We start from the raw sequence: 21,125 nt of genomic DNA, 5'->3' as shown, positions 1-21,125 counted from the left end.
TAGAGGAAAATTGATTGAAATAAATTACAAATGTTGGTATTGTTCGATACTTATATGCGTACCGAACCGCAAGCACTGTATCGACCGTTCAATTATCGGATACGCATATCGTGGCCATCCTACTATATATTTCTAGTATCTTATATGTAGTGTGTATATATATATCGCTTATATTATTATATCTATATTATATAAGATCTACACGTGTGTCTGGTTATATATATTTATAGATATACACGTGTTTGTTTGTGTGTTTATATATCTATATACCCACACGTGTGTGTGTATTATTATATACACCACACCTGTGTGTTGTATATATATATAACCCCCATCGTTGTGTCTTGTGTATATATATGTATCTATTATAGGCTGTATATATATTGTGTATATGTCTATATATATATGTGTATATTGTATTCTATATATGTGTATATATATATGTGTATATATATGTGTATATATATATGTGTATATGTACATATATATATGTATACATATATATATATGTACATATATATATATGTGTATATATATATATTTTATTTTATTTTATTTTTTTTACAAATCCTGCTGTGTGTGTGTGTCCCCCAGGTGATTAACAGGAGGAGAAGAGTCTGGTGGTGCAACGGAGGAACAATTTCATCCATTTGGATTCAGCTCAGCCACTACAGAGGAAACAATCAATGACTTCAACACAAAAGGTGAGAAAAATATCACATTTACAATTAGGGATGCACTGATACCGATACTGGTATCGGGTATCGGGGGCGATACTGTAAAATGTGTGTTTACTCATACTTGTAAAAGTTAAGCGATACCATGAACCGATAATAATGTAGCCCGGATGGGAATTTGGGAGTAGATACTCATAATTCCCATGGACTTAAACGCCACGGTAACATAAGGTGTTCACAGTTGATGTTATGTGATGTAACTGTACCCAGAATGTAATTTGCCCTGTAATATGTCACAAGGTAAATACAGGTAACTAGAGCAATCAAACTGTTATGTTAATCATAAAGTATTATTTTATGGTATGTAACTCTGAATGGAGTTTAAATATTGTTCAGAGTTCTAATTTTCTGGAGGCCCGTGAAGGTATCATAAAACGGGACCTTTGTATCTGTTGCAATGGAGGAGGAGAAGAGAACGGCATAGAGAGATGCACGAGGTTAGCTGAACCAAAGTGAGAGACTCGGCTAGTTTTACTGAGGTTAACTAGCACAAAAGAGTGTGTGACTAGAAAGCTAACCGTGTGAGAGCTTCGCAACAGAGTGTGGGTGAAGTGACTTTTTGTTTCAATGGTCGCACCACTGTGGAGTGGATTTAGTGTGGGACTGGTGAACGGCGACCTACCGAGCAACGGAACTGTAAGTCAGACTTTTGTGCTCTTACTGGGGAGAAGAGGATTTTTCTCCATCGTCTGGCGTGAGCAGCAAACAGGCCTGCAACAAGTGTGAATGTGAGTGTGTGTGGGGCCCATGTGTGAATATTGTGTGTTTAGTGGATTTATATAACGTGTTTTGGAGTGTATATTAGTGAGTCACTTACCAAAAGGTAATAACATAAGTTGGGTTGTGTAATATAATTTGAAAGGGAATTATTTCATTTATACAGTACAGTGTATTTCATTTGGTTAAGGAATTGGAATATTATTTGAATTTAAAAAAGGGAAGTGTTGTGATGTGTTCAGTAAACGTTTCGTTTGTGTTAAAGAGTTGTCTGGGGTCGTTTCTTTACTACTGGTTAAGTTTAACTTGTGTGTGGTTGAAGTATCGGTTTTTGTACTCAATATCTGCAAGTACTCAGATCCAAGTATCGGTATCGTATCAGTTGGTCGTATCAAATGGGTATCGTTGCATCCCTAGTTACAATATTACTGAAACTGTGTGCACAGCTGGTGTGTTTTTAAAAACATGTTAACAGCAGCTTTATCTTTTGGATCCTGGGCTACTCCATATATACAGAATCTACATTCACAACCGAAAACCACAGAAGTTACAAGAAAATACAAAGATCATATTTTATAAGCACACCTTGAAACAACAATATCATCAGTTGAACTTGAAATTTCTTATGCGTAAAGGATTTTCTCTGCTGATCAATATTTCTTCAATAATGTCATTTTCATTACAACTCTCATTGTAGCACATCATTGTAATGTGATACTGCCACCAGAAGGTGGTGGAAACACACCAACAATGTGTTTGTTGACATGATTGATTCCACTAATGGAGGGAGTTTCAGTTTGTTCCACGACTGCATTTCACTCACTGCCTCTGTTTGTATCTCTGTCACTGCAGGACCAACATGGAGCGAGAAGTCAGCGCTCTCAGGAGGCCGACAAACCTCACAGAAGAAAAGGAGAGAAAACCTACAGCTGTGATGAGTGTGGAAAGTCTTTTACCCGGGCTGGAGACTTAAAAAGACATCAACTCATCCACAGTGAAGTTAAAGCGTACAGCTGTGACTTGTGTGGAAAGTCTTTTACCCGGGCTGGACACTTAAAAACTCACCAACTCATCCACAGTGGAGTTAAACCATACAGCTGTGACTTGTGTGGAAAGTCTTTTACCGGGGGTGGAAACTTAAAAAGACACCAAGTCATCCACAGTGGAGTTAAACCTTACAGCTGTGACTTCTGTGGAAAGTCTTTTACCCAGGCTGGAGACTTAAGAAGACACCAAGTCATCCACAGTGGAGTTAAACCTTACAGCTGTGACTTGTGTGGAAAGTCTTTTACCCTGGCTGGACACTTGAAAAAACACCAACTCATCCACAGTGGATTTAAACCTTACAGCTGTGACTTCTGTGGAAAGTCTTTTACCCAGGCTGTAAGCTTAAAAAGACACCAACTCATCCACAGTGGAGTTAAAGCCGTACAGCTGTGACTTGTGTGGAAAGTCTTTTACCGAGGGTGGAAACTTAAAAAGACACCAACTCATCCACAGTGGATTTAAACCTTACAGCTGTGAGTTGTGTGGAAAGTCTTTTACCCAGGCTGTAAACTTAAAAACACACAAACTCATCCACAGTGGAGTTAAAGCGTACAGCTGTGACTTGTGTGGAAAGTCTTTTACCGACGGTGGAAACTTAAAAAGACACCAACTCATCCACAGTGGATTTAAACCTTACAACTGTGAGTTGTGTGGAAAGTATTTTACCCAGGCTGGAAGCTTAAAAAAACACCAACTCATCCACAGTGGATTTAAAGCACACAACTGTGAGTTGTGTGGTAAGGTTTTTGCTCTAAATAGCGACTTACAGAGGCATCTAGTTACCCACTCTGGAATTAACGTGTACAGCTGCGACTTTTGTGGAAACAGTTTCAGTGACAAACATTACCGAAATATCCACTTACGGATTCACACTGGAATTGATGTTTCCTGCTGTGATCAGTGTGGGAAACTGTTTACAACAGATTCACAGTTACAACAACACACTGAGGAGAGACCTTATAAATGTGACCTGTGTGAGAAGACTTTTAAAGCTCCAAATCAGCTGAAAAAGCACCAACAGATCCACTCCAGAAAGTAACTCTAGAAGTGCAGTTACTGTGAGGATGTATTGATTTTTTATCTTGTAATTTTAACCTGATTGTTTGGAAAAAGTCTGTTGGCAGAGATGCTTTTTATTTCAGGCGACGTTCAGGATAAAAATGTTGAAGGAATTCCCTGACTTACAATGTCTTTGTTTAGAAGTAGAGCGAAGCACACTGATCCATTTCTCAACCCTGTCGTCACTGTGGTGGTGGGAAAGCGTTTCTCTTTAACTTTTGTGGAAAAACCTCCAATCACGAACGTGACCTAAAACCACATCAACGTAGCCACACTGGAGACAAAATGAACTACTACAAAGAATGTGGGAGGGGCTTCCACACACCAAGTACATTAAAAATACATGACCTCTTCCACAGTGTGGTCAAAAAGCACATCTGTGACCAGTGTGGGTCGTCCTTCACCACTGCAGGAGGGACACCATACAAGTGCAGACACTGTGACAAAAGCTTCTCACGATCAGGTCATCGTAACAAACATGAACGAACACACATGGAAGTGAACTTCAGCTGTGACCAGTGTGACAAGAGCTTCAGGAATCTCAGTTCATACTCCGAACACAAACGATCCCACGCTGTAAATAAACTGTTTCACTGTTACCTATGTGCAAAAACATTCACTTCATTATCTGCTCTGTGCAAACATCAGCCCGATCATGCAGGACTGAAATCACTGGATCAGAATGAATCTGAAGAGAGAGAAAGATCCTCTTCTGGTTTCAGGGTCAGACTTAAAAACCTTGAGATCAGGCTCCACAGAGTTCAGATGGAATCTCCTGTAAAGAGTGTCAGCTGATGCCACACTTGGATCTGATGAGGTAGCTCTGATTTCTGGACCTGCAGTGAATAATCCTGAATGTTACATTTAGGAAGCTGCATGTATAGATATGTATATCAAGTTTATTATTTTTCCTTTGAGGGATTTTAATTCTCTAAAATGTTTTCCTTGTTATATTTTGATCTTTGTTCCCTTAGGACACAGTAGTGTTTAGTAGTTGTACTTGTTACTGTATTATTAAAGTTATAGGAATGTCTTTTTTTTACCAAACTAATAATGTATCAGAATTGCAGATATGGATATATATTTCAATTTCTTTCATTTGAACTTTCTTAGTGTTTCCAAAATTAACTTTTTTTAATGTATTCATTTAATGTGTTACCTCTGTTAAATTTCAATTCTTCATTCATATTTAACCTTTTGCTGAGGTAAAATCTTCTCTTAAATCATTTTCTCCCAAAACTACAAATATTTTCACAGCAGTTGCCCTTAAAACCTCCAAAATGAACTAAATCTGTCCACCAGCTTTGAAACAACACCTGCTGTGACTTTATGTCCAGAAAAAAAGAAACTCAAGCTGAACTGGTTTTGGGCTGTACTTCCATGTAATGCCAGTTTGTACAAGAAGATGGAGCAGTGAGTCAGTGTAACCTTTATTCAATTAGGCAAAGAACACAATCTTATTCGCAGTGGCAGCAAAGAAATGTTGAAAGTTAAAAACAGCAGCACACATCAGAACCATTTTAAAGATCACAGGTGACTACTTTTACTTAATTCAAATTCTGTTAAACCTCTATTTTTCCTCCTCCTTTCACTTTAGTGTATTTAGTCCTTGAAGTCCACATGTTGTTTTTTAATGAATTTTGATCCACATGTTCTGCAGCTGTTTTCTTGTTAATTTGAAGTTTGTATTATGAAATCCTGATAATGTTAAAGTGTTAGTTATATTTGATGAAGTCTGTGTAGAGTTTATCTTATTAAACAGTTTGGTGTGAAAAATAAAGAAATGGTCTCAGAACAAGTAGTCTTGACCCATTATTTCCGATTCAAACTAATTTAACTGTTTTCAGTGGTACATGTGGAGGTTTATCACAGGAGGCGACTTGGCTGTTCTCCACTCACACTGAAGAAGGATCCTGCAGCTAATTAAAAACTCTAGAATGATCTTGAAGGAAAATTTGTTTGATTTTTCTTAAAAACATGCTGTTGGCGATTTGCAGTTGCAATGCAGGATCGTGCTGCTGCTCGTCTACAGGACTCTCATGGAGCACCACTTTGAAACTTTGTAACTCTCTCTGCAAAATACAATATATAAAGACCAATGCTGGGCAATTAATTATATAGTTACTTTTTCAAAAAAGTTACTGAGTATTGCAAACAACAAAGATTTTTGCAGCTGTTTACCTAAAAATGCTGCTAAGGGATTTTTTTTAAACAAACATTTCAAACTATTTACAGAACAATCAGGTGTTCTGCATCAAATCTGATGCCACACAAATGATTTGTGCCTCTCCAAAAAATAATTTCTGTCCACTATGAGATAAAGGAGAACATCAAAAGCCTGATACCTGCAGGCCTGACAACAGGAGATGTATCACCCCTTTAACATTTAGCAGCCGCCTCATTGTTCTGACACACACAACAAAACTATTGACTACACTACACACTAACTATACAAGATTTGCGCTAAACGTTGCAAATCTCTCACATCTCAAAACACTGCCGTCACGCCTAAATTTTCCTCTTCTTAACAACTTCCGTTTCTTAACAACCAAATGCCATGTTTTGATTGGTCGGCATGGTACATTTTTTGACCAATGGGAAAGGGTGGGGTGTTTTGGTTTTGTCTTTGCTCACAGGCGGAGAGTGCTTTATAACATTTTCTTTATAAAATGCCGTTTTTACCATTTCTTCCCCCAGTAAATATAAACAACAATATTCTGGAAGAAAACCAAACAGTGGATTTTTTTTAAATCACAACTCTGTTTTTTATGTGGCCTATCAACACAATTTGAAAACTGGTATAAAGTCCACTCTTTTTACGTCACTTGTTCCATCTGTCCTGCTCACATCTCCAATGGTTGTACCCGTTGTCATTAACGTGGCTTCACTCTACATTAACCACGCCACTTTGCTAGCTAAAACACCGGTGTCGGCACATAAGGACGCTGTCATAGCCTGTCAACGACGTTGATTAGCTGCGCATATACGAATTTGAATCACGTGATTGGCTGGACTATGGGATGAGGTGCCATTGTTCTAATCCCATACTGGAGCAGCCAGTCACTTACTGACTAACACTGCAAAACAGAATTGTTAATGTATTTACTTTCATTTCAATTCCGGTTAGAATTTTATTTTATGTGCAACACGGATTTTTTCTGCACAGAGACTGTGCCAGCAGTGCGCAATTGAGCACACGTGCAGTTTAGAGGGAACATTGGTGATGATTATCAGAAATTGAACAAGGTCTCATGGTTTGATGCTTGTCCAATGCCTGAGTTGACCTGGACTGGTTAAACACTGCTTGTCTTATTTTATGATGCTGGATTTAACCAACACTTACTGGCAGATTCCCTTGTCTGCAGAGTCCAAAGACAAAAACGGCCTTCTCCACTCTGTATGGTTCGTACCAATTCGTCACACTTCCGCTGAGTTTGCATCTTTTGCTGTGACGTACAGCCAGACTTTTGACCGCTTCGCCTTGGGCATTTTTAATCTGTAGCTCTGATCTAAAAGAATGTACGTACCGGGGCCCGCCTACTATCCTCGGAAACATAAAATGATTGGCTAGAATCTAAAGTGTATCACAGCTCAGGAAAAAAAAGCACCGAAATGTGCGCTGCTTTTCGGTCTGGTTACTACCGTTTATGTCAGAACCGGTGCCATCATGGCACCGGATACCGGTATCCATCCCTAGTCACATATTTACTGTTTTGCTGTTTTTAATGGAGACCAGGGGTTCCATTATCTGGTTGGTATTGTTAGTGATTAATTGTTGGATTGGGAATTTAAAATAGTGTGATAAAGAAAAAACACTTTAGTTCTTATGGAGTCTTTTATTGGGTTTATGTGACATACAACTAAAATGACAGCTTGTAAAGGTGAAGAGACAGTGGGACTGGCCATCCTACCTGTGTCACAGAAGAGCCAAGGTTAAAGCTGTTTACAGTTAATCATTTGTGAGTAACCTAAATAAGGTACTCACCTGTCCTGGTTGCTTCTTGCAGGATGTGGAGCATAAGAGTGAAAGCAGCTTAATCACCTGTTTAAGGGCTGTTGGAGCAGACCAGTGTGTCAGGTTAGGGAGTATGGATAAAGAGGGTTTTGATTTATATAGTAATGGGTGAAGCTTATGTTATTGGTTTGTTTATAGTACGTGTTGGAAATATGTATATGTTTGTGATGTGCTTTAATGTTATTGCATGTTTGTGTGTGTGGAGGGTTATGTTTTCATTTTGATTAGTTAACCCCCATACTTGGGCTATTCCGGAAGAGTATAAAAATGGTAAATGGCCTGCATTTGTATAGCGCTTTTCTAGTCCATAGGACCCCAAAGCGCTTTACACTACAGTCAGTCATTCACCCATTCACACACACAGGCAATGGCAAGCTACATTGTAGCCACAGCTGCCCTGGGGCGCACTGACAGAGGCAAGGCTGCCGGACACAGGCGCCACCGGGCCCTCTGACCACCACCAGTAGGCAAACATGGGGTTAGTATCTTGCCCAAGGATATTTGGCATGCAGCCAGGAGGCAGCCTGGGATCGAACCACCGACCTTCTGATTAGTGGCTGACCTGCTCTGCCACCTGAGCTACAGCCACCCCAAAAGGAAGCCATTTTGTTTAGTTATAGTTAGTGTTCTTGTGCTCCTATCATGTTCCTTCATTAATAAAGTGCCAATCCATGGATGTCTTATACTCCAGTCTTGCGTCATATTATTGGACAGAACCTATGATCGCCGGCCAAAACTGACAGTAAGACACTGTAGAAGACAATATGATGTGTTTATTGATATGAGTAAGGAAAGTAACTGTTATGAAAGAAGATGTTAATTAGAGAAAATGAACCAGTAAAGAGACTATATTTCACTGAGGATATAAGTAAATGTAATTGATGTGAATGAGGAACCTGCTGAATTATATATTGAAAGCTCATGGTAGTGTTTATATAGCATTTGTTTGTGTGAAATAAATCAGACTCAGACACAATCTGGAGGAATACAGAGACACATGGTGTCTTCCTTACTTACTAAAAATGTCATCTGGGACCAGGACGGGAGCTGATGCGAGCTGAAAGTTGGAGCCGAGACTGATCCATGGTTGCTAAGACGGTGGGTCCAGCGGGCCTGGGTCAGCAAGAGGTCGACGCAGAGAAGGCTTCCCTGATGCAGAGATAGTTCGTGGAGCGCTCAGGATATTAAGGCCTGGAACTTTTAAAGATATGTTAATCAATAAAGACGATTTGACTGTACTTGAACTGAAGGGGTTTCTCCATGCCCACCTGAGAGAGAAAAATAGTACAGAACTCTTTCAAGAATTAATGTGTGCCAGAAAAGATGAAAGTGAGACACCACATCCAAAACATCCAAAACACAGCGCCCGGGCAACAAAGGAGTGGCTCCGTAAGAAGCATTTGAAAGTCCTGGAGTGGCCTAGCCAGTCTCCAGACCTCAACCCCATAGAAAATCTGTGGCGGGAGTTGAAAGTCCGTGTTGCTCGGCGACAGCCCCAAAACATCACTGCTCTCGACAAGATCTGCATGGAGGAATGGGCCAAAATACCAGCTTCTGTGTGTGCAAACCTGGTAAAGACCTATAGTAAACGTTTGACCTCTGTTATTGCCAACAAAGGTTATGTTACAAAGTATTGAGTTGTATTTTTGTTATTGACCAAATACTTATTTTCCACCCTGATTTACGAATAAATTCTTTACAAATCCTACCATGTGAATTCATGGATTTTTTTTTCACATTCTGTCTCTCACAGTTGAAGTGTACCTCTGGTGCAAATTACTGACCTCTGTCATCATTTTAGGTGGGGGAACTTGCACAATCGGTGGCTGACTAAATACTTTTTTGCCCCACTGTATGCAAAATGCTGCACACAAACATCCCAATACTTAATTTTTATGAGGAGCCATTGATTACCATTGATTACTTAGAATGTGTTATAGGTCACCTAGAGGGCATTTATGTAGAGTTAAGGAATAAGGTCTAAAACGGTTTGGTTATGAAAACAATGTCTGTGCGTGATGTCTGTTTATGGCTCAAGGCCTTGACTGAATTCTTTGCTGTGCTTCACACAGCCCTGATGAGGAACAGTGGCACAGAGTGGAAAATGATGAATTAAAAGGGTAAGTTTTAGGTCGGAGTACGGCATTTTCTGTGATTGAGATTTAATTCAAGGAGGAACAAAAGGTGTTACGGCACCTGAGGTTCTCATTCCCACACAATATTGTCCCGGCAGGAAGCAAAACGTTCCTGTGAATTTCTGGTTGATTTTTTGGTTTGGCTTAGCGCTAGCTTGATTTTATCAGTGAGCTTTGGCTTGTGTTCTTTCTCGTAAGCGAGAGAGGGATAGTTTTATGCTTGGACATGTCTGCAACGGGCCCTAGTTTGTGTTATTGTTATTAGTGTTTTGTTGGTTACGTCTGTTTTCGTTTTTGTTACAGTGCACTGAGGAAAAAACATCTGAGAGGTGTGATCCACCGGTGGTGATATTTCATGATTTAACAATCAGCTCTTTAAACCAGTCCTGAAAGATTGAGATTTAAAGCGCTATAAAATATTATTACTGTAAACAGTTGCAAAGTGTGCTTCTCCATGATTGTAATTGCCTTGGGAGAAATTCACTTATAGGGGACACTGATCACATGAGAAGTCCTGAGTCTAAAAGGATTGCAGCGAGTCAATCCGGTCCAAAAAAACAACAACAACAAGGAATTGTTTTCCTTTTAAAATGATGACGTCATCTTGCTGGGGATGGATTCTCGAATAGGTCGCGCGGGAGACTCCATTATCAGCAACATCTGGTATGAATGTGTGTGAATGAATGCATGTGACTGGACTGTGATGGACGGACTAAAAGTTTTGACTGACTTGATACTGAGACAATGACTGCACCAACTTTAGGATTAGTAAATGCCAACAAACAATTCACCTAGCCGGCAAGAGAAGGGTGGATGCTTCGTTTTGTTTTGTTTTGTTTTGTTTTTGCAGGAGCAGGATGATAAGAGAGACTGAAGAGGAGAATTTCTGATGCTTTTTGAGATATGATGTCACTAACCTTTTCTTTTAAGCTTCTAGCTCCGGTGAATTGGCACATGGGAGTGTGTCAAAAAAGGGGGAAGTGGAAGTTGAGTTTGAACATCAAACAATGGTGATATGAAAATTTCTATGAGTTTATTTTTGTGTTTAATAATTTAGCTATGGTAAGACTTAAGCTTATAATGTGTTAGACTTAGAGATGGTTCATTAATTTTTGATTTCTTTTACACACACATAGATTATGATTAGAATAAGTCCTGAACATAATATTTTAAACCAAGTTTGAATCATTAGAAGAACAATGGATAACAATATTAGATTATCAAGGCTAGGGAGAGAGGTGTTTTGGTTTTCTGTCTCTTGCAGAGGAAGGAACAGACACCAGACGGGGACACAGAGATATGGGGACCCTTCACAGCAGAGACAGATGTAGGGACTGCCAAGACAGCAACTGGGGTCAAGTGTCATGACGGTTGGGCTCCTTGAGAAGATGGATCCCATAAACACAGCAATAACCATGAAGGGGTTGGCGAAAACCAGGAACACCAGACCAACAAGGTTCGAGAGGCTCTTGGCGAAAAAGGGGGACACGGCGGTGACCCCAAAACACACAGATCTTTGTTTGAAATCGGGGCAGAATAATCCCCAGAACTGTGCAACGACTAAAGGGTGGTCTAACCCCGGTCGAAGAAAGAAGCTGAGAATCACCCAACTGGAAGATACTGGTAGCTGCAGCAATAAAAATAAAGGTTAAAAGCTCTTTAGACAGAGGTTCTAGTCTAAGTACATTTGAAAGGTATAAGGTGGCATCAAAATGGGGGTGGAAAACTGGAGCACCAAAATAAAGCTGTGGGAGAATTGGGGAGTGATGGGAGTGTCATCTGTAACTGTTATGGTTGTAAATCTAACTTTTCTCACATCTGAACTGCGTGAACACAGAGGTCATCCCACATATGGTTCACCCGTTAAAGGGGGACAGAGGGCCTCAGGACCAAGAAGAACTGGACCTTGCAACACTAGAGTGTATGTTGTAAGTGATCTCTTTGAAGAAAAGAGATCAAAGGGGGAATTGTGATATTATTCTGTTATCATATGTTACCTTATATATGTAATCAAAGTAGTTGAAGTATGATACTGCTGTAGATCATATTATACCCTTTAATATAGAGTGTGTGATCAGTATGTAGTATTAGTTTGCATTATACTTCTGACTTAAAAGCGTGTGAAAATCATTAGATCTATTGGATTGACCTGTATTACTCGACACTGTTGAATGTGTTACACTGTTTCTTGACATTTCATACTGCTGAATCATGAAGAGAATGTTGTGTGCAGAGGACCTTGAGCAGATAATAGAAGAAACAGACCACATTCCATACCCCCACCTTTCAGAAGAGCAGAAAGACAGGGAGCCGAGGTCATAACTTAGGCGCCGTAAGAGAGAAAGAATGTAATGTTTAGGCTCTTACGACTAGGTGGGGGCCACTAGAGGGTATAAAAAGCTGAGGAACCCGTCACCATTTTGAGACTTGCTGTGACCCTCTGCAGGCAGGTCTCCCCATCATGATGGTTCTAATGCTCATAAGTATTGAATTGTATGGAAATAAATGATTGTTGATTGAGCATTTATACACCGAGTACTGTCCTTCCTTCAGCCCAAAGATTCAAAGAATTGGGAGATTTCAACAGAGACAAAGATCTGGAATTAATTGCAGGTACATTGGGAAAAGTGATAGAAAAGATCAAAAATGGATCAGGAAATTGAATTTCTAAAATGTTAATATTTGTCAGAGCAAAATCAAAAAAATCATCTAAGTGCTGCTCATATCTACCTGTAGCTGGAGGAGAGGTGACATTCACTGGCCCTGAAACAGTGTCCTGTTTTGAGTCAAGTATCTCTGCTGCACCATCCACTGTGTTAAATAAACTATGGCCTGCTGCAAGTCATATCAAAAGAACAACAATTATTACAAAACAAATGTCCCCTGACAAACAAAAAAGTGTTGATGAGGAGGATTTTTTTTGTCTAGGCTTTAAACCACATGTCTGTTCTTCTGAGCACTAATATACACACAAGAAATAGGCTTTTATGAAAACACTAAATCAAACACTGCTAACAGTGGGAATAAAGGGATTATTTTACTGCATTAATAATATAACTTTATCATTAAATTGCATTAAACTGTTTATCACAGCTACTGGCATCAGATTAACATTTTTATTGCATGTGCAGCCATAATCATTGTATACACACATTTGCATATTGTGCTTAGTGATGGGCAGATGAAGCTTCATGAAGCACTGAAGCGTTTCATCCAATTGGTTCATCCCAGCGCAAAGCTTCTTAAAGCTTCATTTGCTCCAGTAGGACATCTACTGGACGTAAAAATATTAGTTGGCATGAATTTGAAGAGTGTGGCCTTTTGCACACAGCCTGTAAATGTCAACAACAAAAGGAGTGTGTAAAACATCTATATTGTAGTGATGGCTGTTTACTGTGTATATTTATGCTGGCAGTATGGAAAATGATTATTTGGAAATGCTTAAAATGGAAATGATCATTTACTGTGAGGTGAGGTGTGGTTGGGGTGTGGACAGTGGTTGTGCTTTTGTAACGTTGAGGTATGGAGAGCTACACACTGAGGCTTTGAGCCTCAGTCCTGCCTGTTCACATTTTATTCTGTAAAAACTAAATTTTCACTGCTTTTATAACCTTTAGTGGGGAGAACACAGCTAGGATTTAATGATTCAACAAATCTTTTGAATCCTTTGTCCTCCACAATGCTAAATGGCTGGGAGTCCTCAATCACCATGCTGACCAGGTCTTCATCTATTTGAGATTGTTCTCCTGAGGAAAGACAATAAAGACAAAGCACAAATATAAATATCACACATGTAACTTATAACAGCTGTATAATATTGTTATATCATTTAGTAACATTACTGCATGCTATATTATCATGGCATTTGATGGCTCACCTGGTCTTGCTCCACAATCGGTGTTCCCCTTATTCTCATGCAAAGCTCTGTAGTGCCTAAGCATGGATGAGGTGTTGTTGTTATATCCCAGCTCCCTGGCACATAGCAAACACTTCACCTTGTACAAAAGTGAAGACAGCTTAACATAGGTTTTATTGCACCATCAGTATTATGGAAATACATCTTCTGTAGAAATTTACATACCTTGTTGGGAGGAATAAGATCAAAATGTTCCCACACAGGGGAGGACATCCTCCTCTTCTTAGCTGGCTCCATTCTCTCCAGACTTTCTCTCCTCACTCTCATGAACCTCCAAACTGTCTCCAAACTCTCACTAACCGCAACTCTCCATCAAACACCTACATTTTGAATGAAGTCTGAGGGATTTATATCGCTGTCATATCTCACGGCAAAGTTCGAACCACTTCATGAACCAGTCACGTGGTACAGCGAGGCTTCGGACGTCATCATTTTCAGCTCCTCCCATAAATGAAGCAAGCCTCAATACGCGCATTGCGGAAACGCCCCCTAAATTACTCGACACAAGCTTCGAGGCCTCGATACAGAACGTCACATCAGTAGTTGTGCTCATAAGAGTTGATTCTCAGTCTATTGAAGGTTTCAAGCTTTGTGAAGCGCGATGTCTTCACAATCTATTGTGTAAGGTGATTTGGAGCAATGGAAGGTTAAAACAGCATTCACGCTTACAGACAAATATGATTTAAATGTAGACCTTTGTAAGCAAAGGCCTTGAATTCATTTAGCTTCTACCTGCAGTTGAGCTTGCCTAGTAAAAAGTGACAGAAGAAGAGTGAAGAAAGTGTAAAGTCCCCAGGGGCTATTCGGAGAATGAATTTAATTACCATGTATGGAAGAAAGTACTGGAAAGAGTAACATCTCTGTCTATTTTAGCTATTTTTAAGTGATGTGTGACACACGCTAGACACAGATACACCCACACACAGGTCGTTATCATCAGATGCACGTTTATTGTGAGTGTCCACAGAATTACAGCAGAACTCCGTTTGACAGCGGTCGGTTTCCCCAGCTTCCTTTCCCTCCGCTCCTCTCCGCCTCACTATATAAAGGGAAGGAAAACCACCATCAGTCCAAACCGCCATCAGCTGTTCTTACCAGCACCGCCCCGTTGAGCCCACTGCACCACTCCACCCCTGCAGCCGCGCGCCGGACCACACCTCCGCCACATGATGATTTACTGTAACTTAAGCATAATTATGTACATTTGTGACGCAGAAGGGGCTGAACCCTGAGATGAATAAAACTATTCTGAATTGAGTTGTTTGGAGAAGATCTATGCTGATGAGTTGCAGTGTATATCTACCCACACGTGTATTCAATAAATCATCATTTGACTGAACTCTTCTGGGCCAGTGTTGGTTTGTTCCTTGCCTCAATATTTCGAATCAGGACACTACCAATACAGATCATTCACAGCTAGGCTAAAATAGAAGGATCTCAGTGATCGTGAAAACAGAGCTATTTAGGAGCAATAAGGCAGCGCAGCTAAAAGAGCCGAAGATCTCAAACACACTGAACACTCCTCACTCACTTGGAGAACCAACTTTCAGACTGATGACGCTGATGAGCTTCAAAGGTTTTCCAGCTCTCTTGATGACATGACACTCATATGTTCCAGCATCATCTTGTCTCACATTCTTCAGAATTAAAGACACGTCTCCATCAGCTATCTGTCTGTCCTTCAGATCCACCTGGTTCTCAAAAGATGGATGCTGGTAATCTGGAACAAGTCATCCATGCTGATATAAAAGGACAAGTTCTTCATCTTCCAGGTCAGTTCTGCTCCACTCTACAACTATGACGATGTGAGCTTGAGCTTGACATGTCAGAGTGACGTCCTGTCCAGACTCAGCTGTGATGATTTTGTGATCTGAAAAAGAGGAAACAACACAGCGCAGTGAGGTTAAAGGTCAAAGTAACACTGTTCACTTCTACAGCAGTCAATCAGAGTGATGATCAGACAGCACTAAACTGTACTTACACACAGAGAATTTTCAATAATATCACTTATCACAAAATTAATGTGTGCAGGCTCATGTTGCCTGCACACACACAGACAAACGGAATGAATATGAAATAATCCTACTCAATTTCTTTGTCTTTATCTATCATTGAAATGGCATTTATCTCCTGACAGGTAAAACTCACCTGCAGAGGTAAACATGCAGAGGCTGAATAACAACAAAGCTGAGCAGAGTGATGCAGTCACAGCAGACATTTCCTCTAGCACAGATGGTCTTAGTTTGTTCTAAATGTCTGTATTTTCAGTGAATAACAGAACATGAGTTTAAACCTGATTGCATCAGATTAAATTTAACGTTTACATAAAATTCAGTTTCCATAGAAATGATTCCAGGTTCAGATACTAATGCTGGATAATAATCACTAAGGCTTTTGAAATCTGTGAGCGAACTGGGTCCTCAGCAGTTCTCTGTGATTAGTAAGTATGTGTCTCTCAGCTTTCTAGTCCAACTGGTCCTGTAATGATTTTTGCTGCGTGCGCATGTGTGTGTGTGTGTGTGTGTGTGTGTGTGTGTGTGTGTGTGTGTGTGTGTGTGTGTGTGTGTGTCTGAAACCATTTTTTTCCCTCTCTCTGTTCTTGTTTTTGCATGATCTGTTTGGTTGAGAAGTGATTTCAAAGTTTCATGTGAGAGATAAAATAGCTGCGGTTAAATTAAGCTGTCTAAAACTGTCAAGGTTCAGCCCAGAGAGAAGAGCAGTTTTATTTTAAACAAGTTCCTCACACCAAGGGGTTTCAGAGGGGAATATTTCTGAAGCTGACACTGGACTCAGCGCTCACAGAGAGAGAGGAGAAAATAATTAGGCTACGTTCACACTGCAGGTCTTAATGCTTAATTCCGATTTTTTGATCAAATCTGATTTTTACGTCTGCTTGTTCACACTATAAATAAAATGCGACAGCAAACTCGCTCTAGTGTGAACCCTCAAAGCAGCCCGCATGCGCAAAAGAAGACGTCACACACAATGCACTCTGTTTAGACCCAGAGCAAACAATATTTCGTCTTGATGCATTCTCAATCATCCAGCAAAGTAAATCTCCAAAAGTTGAATCTGTTCATCTGGACGTAGCGTTTTGTGGGAGAAACGTTTCGTCACTCATCCAAGTGACTTCTTCAGTCTCAGCTGACTGCAGGTTTCCCCAAATCTTATAAGCAGTACATTTGCATAATGACTGAAACCAGCCCACTGAATCAACAATGGGCTGGGAGGTCAGTTCCTTGATCATAATTATACAAAGCTCTCATGACCATTGATCAACAACCACTAACCAAAACCCACTTATCGAAGACCACCATCATTTCCATCAGTAATGGGGAACATCTAAAAGCTGACGTGTACCGTAAACCTACGCATATGGATCAGTATCTAAGGTTTGACTCTCATCATCCATTGGAGCACAAACTGGATGTCATCAGGATCAGGACGCTACAACACAGAGCGAAAACCATCCCCACTGACACAGCGGCCAGGGATGCAGAAGAACAGCACATCAAGAAGGCCCTGAGCCTTCTTGATGTGCTGTTGGCTATCCGATTGGCCTCCCTGCTGCTGCGGAGCCTGGGACGGTCTGCTTGCCTCCACCCCGGGGGGAAGGGTAACCTCTCTTGGGTCTGGGTTCTGTTTCCCCCTCTGGGGGCGAGGGTACCTGGACCCGGCGTGTAGAGTATGTTTGGGGAGTGTGATTGTGTGTACATGTCCATTTATGTCAGTCCTTACGTTGGGTGTGTTAGAGGTTTTCTACATTATTCAATATAACCAAATCTCTATAATACAATATAATCGAGTAAGCCTTATATTCTAACCAAGTATGCCTTATATTGTATGTGTGTGTTCATATATTTTCACACAGGCAAAGCTTATTGTTAAAGAGAACATAATGCATTCCTTACTCAAGTGTTTAAGATGTTTTGACAAGTCATGATATACTTTGTATTCCTCACCTCAGTATGTGATGTCAGATAAGCATGATATACTCCTACATTGTTATTTTCAGAATATGTGTGCAAGGTTAGATAAGCTGAGATAATGCCTGACCCCTGCTCTGACAGTTGAAAGAGGAAGTACTATGTAACCCATTTTTGCCTTATAAATAAAGCAAGCAAGCCTGTACTCGAGTGTGTCTGTCTTCTCAGAGGCATTCACCCGTGTACACGTTCTTAAACTCTGAGTCGGTCTGCCAGTGTCTCATTTTCTCTCTTACTGTGCTTCTACAAATGTCAACCCCTGACATTTAATTGGTCCTTCGTAGCCGGATAACTGACTGTTATTTTCTAACGTCTAGTTTTCCACAGACGGTCTCCATCGGATCCTGACGTCGTGACGCCTGCGCTGGAAGAAATCTGATCAGTAAAACGAAAAACCCGGACACGTGAATTCGATCTCCGGTCAGCGTTCGGCCTTCACGGCTCCAGGACCCGATGAGCACCGGATCCAAAAACGCAGCGCCACAGTAGAGGTGAATATGAAACACTGCATTCCATCAAGCGCTAAAATACGTTGATATTGAGATTTTCCTCTAAAATAGTGTGTAAACCTGGTTAGCGCCGACAGATCTCAGTCCAAGAGGGGCTTAGGAGACAACAGGCAAGAGCGAAATTCTAGAAATCGCTATTAAAAGTTCCGGTTGCTCTGGGTTAGCAGCTGTAACGGAACTAGTTCCGGTCGCTCTAGGGAGTGGCTGCAACGGAACAGGGTGAAGGTGTTACATAAAAAATTACGGAAAATCTCAATAAAAATCATAGAAACGCGCTTTGTTTGTGTTGAAATAGAGGAGTGAGTTGTTTTTACGACCCAATACGCGGTCGAACCACTTCTCTAACTGTTTTCCTGTGTACACTCACGTACTGGTTAAAGTGGGATCGATTAGGTTGTGCGTCATCACGTAAAATCAATAACCGCTCACTCGAGTAGCCAGTGAGTAGAAGCCTGTTATTGATAACCCGCCCACTTTTGGCATACCAGAGAAAGTGTCACAGTTCTGACGTAATTAGTTCAAAATGGGTAATTCTAAAACTAAAGTAAAATTAACAGCAGATGAAGAAAAGCTTGAAAAAAAAAACTGTCAAAATGCAGGAAAAGTCAGTGCAAATAGGTGGAGAAATCCACATAAAATTTCTTGTCCAGCCTGGCAAGGCAAATGTAACCAAGAGTCAATAACTGCTTTAAAAGCCGCTTTGCAAAAGGAGCTGTATGAGGGAAAAAGTCAGAAGAAAAAAGCAAAAAGTAGGACAAAGAAGGGACAAGAGAGATATTAAATGCTATAATTGTGGAAAAAACGGGCATTTTGCTCGAGACTGCAGGAGTGTAATTCAGGAACAGGAAAGTGATGATGACAGGCGTAGAAGGCGTGATGAATGACTAGCACGAGAGGAAGGAAGTGAAACAGATGAAGCGGAGGTTTACAATGTAGAACAACTACTGTTAGGTTCAGAAGACAAGCCAACAGTTGTAATATATGTGAAAGGTGTGCCGTTAAAAAATGTTTTGAGACACAGGAGCTTGTAAAACTGTTTTAACTGTAGAAGTCCCAAATGTAACATTCTCAAAAAACACTATAATCGTGAAATCAGCCTCAGGACATGTGACAAAACAGCATCTAACCGATCCCCTTTTTATGTCACATAGAGATAGTGGCCGCGGCTGCAAAAATCAGTGCATTTATGACCCTCATGCCCAGATTGTATGAAATAAATAAAAGGAAATCATTCATATGAAGACCTTTTCTATAAAAAAGAGAGATGCATAAGGTAGATTAAGGCTGTGTCATTGTTCAGCCAAGGAAAGTGTGTGAAAAGATAAATGTTTTCATCCTGGAGGGTGGGTGAGACTGCAGCTCACTCACGGTCCCTGATGGATACAAAATAAAATATAATAATTTGAAGGTTGGATCTGAGATGAGGCAAACAGAAGACCAGTCTAAAAGTAGGCACAAACCTGTTCAGAGAAAAAGCAAATTTGTACAGATTGGATGAACTATAAATTATCTGTTTGCTGAGTAAGATGATCCTAACTATTAAATTAGCTTAGTAGTAGTATAGTGATATACACTAATAAAATATTGTAATATACTATTGTCAATATATAGACAGAAAAAGATGATAATAATTAATAAAGATATAATATTAATATTGTTATGAAGAAGTCTGCATCAAGCTTAAAGGTTTGCTCAAACTCAGTATAATGACATATGAGATGAAGAAAATAAAAGCAATATCTAAACCAATTAGGTGCATAGAGGCATTTAACCTGCTTGGAAACCTGTCATTTATCCTAGATAAATATTACTGAGATACAGAGCACATCTATAATAACAACTAATAAGCCAAACCCTGTAGATAATAACTAAATCTACAGGATTATGAAGCTGAATTAAATGTGTGGACACCGCTAAGTTGATGAGCATGTTACACATTTATTTTTATTTATTTATTTTTATTTATTTGTTTTTTAGAGCAGAGGCTGCATGCTGTTAAAAGCGAACACATGCAGCTGTCTGTGAGCTCAGTTTCCCCTCACACTTCTGCTTTGTTTCTGGCAGCATTTTTCTTTGTCTTTTTGTTTCCTGACTCATGTATGTTTTTTGTTTTGTTTGATTATTTTGTTAGTTTGGAAACAAATTTGTGCCAATACTTGTGGATTATGGTGACACATAGTGATTAGGCATATGATTAGGCATATGATTTACAAATGCCCAGTTTTAGAACTGTGAGCTATGAACAATGCAAAGTTTAGGAAAAAAAAAATATATATATATATATACAAAACAAAAAACTTCAAAGTTTGAAATATGTAAGATGTGTGAATTCTTTGAAAAACTAGAAGGTATCTAAAATTGCCTCAAGTGAAAATGGAATTCTCTAATGACACTCTGATAGTTAGGTCAGCATAAGGGCCAGAAGGCCTGTGAAACCACAATATCCTTTGAGTGCAGAAGCAAAGGAAAGAATTAGGCCAGTAATTGCAGACATGCAGAAAGCAGGTATTCTTGTGAAAACTAATGAAGCCACGTGTAATACACCAATTCTTCCAGTAAAAAAGACAAAATACAATGGACCCCAGAAGCAGAAAAAGCTTTCATTGAGTTAAAAATAGCATTGCAAACATGTACCGTCTTAGCATTACCAGACTATGAAAAACCTTTTGTCCTCCATGTTGGATGGTGCAGGAGGGTAACTGAAAGCAGTCTTAACTCAAGCTTTTGGAGAAAAAACAACGCCCAGTAGCTTTCTACTCATGTAAACTTGACTCTGTAGCTGCTGGATTACCTACCTGTGTTCAGGCATGCGCAGCAGCAGCAGAGGCAGTTAAAAAATGTGCTGCTCATCAAAAGGATGACACAGAAATAACAAGAGGAAATAACTTTGCTGACAAAGCAGCCAAAGCAGCTGCAGAAAAACACATTGATGTTTTTAACAACAGAAACCATAGATTTTAATACCATTAGAAGTACTAGCAGATGCACAAAAGACAGCATCACT

General features: G+C 39.9%; 1 long non-coding RNA gene across 1 annotated transcript; it reads left to right on the top strand.

Moving 5' to 3' along the window:
• The first annotated feature begins 582 nt into the window (after positions 1–582).
• LOC120722849 lies at positions 583–2,508 on the top strand. Its single transcript, XR_005693622.1, has 2 exons — positions 583–704; positions 2,307–2,508. It is a non-coding gene; the product is annotated as an uncharacterized LOC120722849 (long non-coding RNA).
• The last annotated feature ends 18,617 nt before the right edge of the window (positions 2,509–21,125 follow it).

This window comes from Simochromis diagramma, unplaced genomic scaffold (genome assembly GCF_900408965.1).
Source record: "Simochromis diagramma unplaced genomic scaffold, fSimDia1.1 OVJJ01000677.1, whole genome shotgun sequence".
In the NCBI taxonomy this organism is placed as follows: Eukaryota; Metazoa; Chordata; class Actinopteri; order Cichliformes; family Cichlidae; genus Simochromis; species Simochromis diagramma.
The sequence above is the reverse complement of the archived record's forward strand: the minus strand, read 5'-3'. Positions and strand labels throughout refer to the sequence as shown.